The sequence below is a fragment of the Eumetopias jubatus genome, unplaced genomic scaffold (genome assembly GCF_037043125.1).
Source record: "Eumetopias jubatus isolate StellerSeaLion01/CBP00866 unplaced genomic scaffold, mEumJub1_p1.0 scaffold_13, whole genome shotgun sequence".
Classification (NCBI taxonomy): Eukaryota; Metazoa; Chordata; class Mammalia; order Carnivora; family Otariidae; genus Eumetopias; species Eumetopias jubatus.
In genome coordinates, this window is record NW_028274819.1 from 82,854,292 (window position 1) to 82,856,295 (window position 2,004).

A 2,004-nucleotide genomic window follows, 5' to 3' on the forward strand; every position below is an offset into this window, starting at 1 on the left:
TTTGCAGTCTTTATTTGTTCCATACAAATGTTAGGATTGTTTGTTCCAGCTCTTTGAAAAGTGCCAATGGTATTTTGATTGGGATGGTGTTGAAAGTGTAGATTGCTCTGGGTAGCATAGACATTTTCACAATATTTATTCTTCCAATCAATGAGCATGGGGTATTTTTCCCTCCTTTTGTGTCTTCCTCAATTTATTTCCTAAGTGTTCTGTAATTTCTAGAGTATAGATCCTTTACCTCTTTGGTTAGGCTTATTCCAAGGTATTTTATGGTTTTGGTGCAATTGTAAATGGAATTGATTCCCTAATTTCTCTTTCTACAGTTACGTTGTTACTATATAGAACAGGAACTGATTTCTGTGCATTGATTTTTTATCCTGCCACATTATTGAACTGCTGTATGAGTTCTAATAATTTAAGGGTGGAGTTTTTGGCTTTCCCACATAAAGTATCATGTCATCTGTGAAGAGAGAGAGTTTGACTTCTTCTTTGCCAATTTGAATACCTTTTATTTCTTTTGTTGTATGATTGCTGTTGCTAGAACTTCTAGTATTATGTTGACTGATAGTGGCAAGAGTGGTCATCCTTGATGTGTTCCTGATCTTAAGGGAAAAGCTCTCAGCTTGACCCCTTGAGAATGATATTCGCTGATGGCTTTTCATAGGTGTTTTTTATGAAATTGAGGAATAGTCCCTCTATCCATACACTCTGAAGAGTTTTAATCAGGAAAAGATGTTATATTTATCAAATGCTTTTTCTGCATCATTTGAGAGGATCATATGGTTCTTGTCTTTTTTTTATTAATGTGTTCTATCACAGTGATTGATTTGCAGATGTTAAACCACCCTTGCATCCCAGTAATAAATCCCACCTGGTCGTGATGAATAATCCTTTTAATGTACTGTTTGATCCTATTGGCTAGTATTTTGGTGAGAATTTTGGTACCCATGTTGATTCCTCTGTAATTCTCCATTTTGGTTTTGGGATCAAGGTTATGCTGGCCTCATAGAACGAGTTTGGAAGTTTTCCTTCTGTTTCTATTCTTTGGAAGAGCTTCAGAAGAATAGGAATTATTTCTTCTTTAAATGTTTGGTAGAATTCCGCTGGGAGGCCATCTGGCCTGGACTCGTTTTTTGGGAGGTTTTTGATTACTGTTTCAATTTTGTTACTGATTATTGGTCTATTCAGATTATCAATTTCTTCCTGTCTTAGTCTTGGTAGTTTATCAGTTTCCAGGAAGTCACTCATTTCTTCCAGGTGGCTTAATTTATTGGCATATATTTCCTGATAATAATTTCTAATAATTGTTTCTATTTCCTTGGTGTTAGTCATGATCTCTCCCCTTTAATTCATAATTTTATTAATTTGGGTCTTTTCTTTTGGATAAGTCTGGTCAAAGGTTTATAGATCTTATTAATTCTTTCAAAGAACCAGCTTCTAGTTTTGTTGATCTACTATCACTTCTCAGCCTTTTGGCTAAGATCAAGTGTAGTTTTGTTGATCTACTCTACTTTTTCTTTTTAGTAACATATAATGTATTATTTGTTTCAGGGGTACAGGTCTGTGACTCATCAGCCTTACACAATTCAAAATGCTCACCATAGCACATACCCTCCCAATGTCTGTCACTCACTTAACCCATCCCTCTTGCCCCCTCCACTCAACCCACCCTCAGTTTGTTTCCTGAGATTAAGAATCTCTTATGGTTTGTCTCCCTCTCTGGTTTCCTATTGTTTCATTTTCCCTCGCTTCCCGTATGATCCTCTGCCTTGTTTCTGAAATTCCACATATCGCTGAGATCCTATGATACTTGACTTTCTCTGATTGACTTATTTCGCTTAGCATAATACACTCGAGTTGCATCCACGTTGTTGCAAATGGCAATATTTCATGTTTTAATGGCTGCATAATATTCCATTATATATATATATATATATATATATATATATATAATCTCACATCTTCTTTATCCATTCATCTGTTGGTGGACATCCGGGCTCTTTC

At 35.6% G+C, this 2,004-nt stretch overlaps 1 pseudogene; it reads left to right on the forward strand.

The window, feature by feature from the left end:
- Positions 1-1,456: 1,456 nt before the first annotated feature.
- On the forward strand, positions 1,457-1,620 carry LOC114221581 (U2 spliceosomal RNA; annotated as a pseudogene).
- The last annotated feature ends 384 nt before the right edge of the window (positions 1,621-2,004 follow it).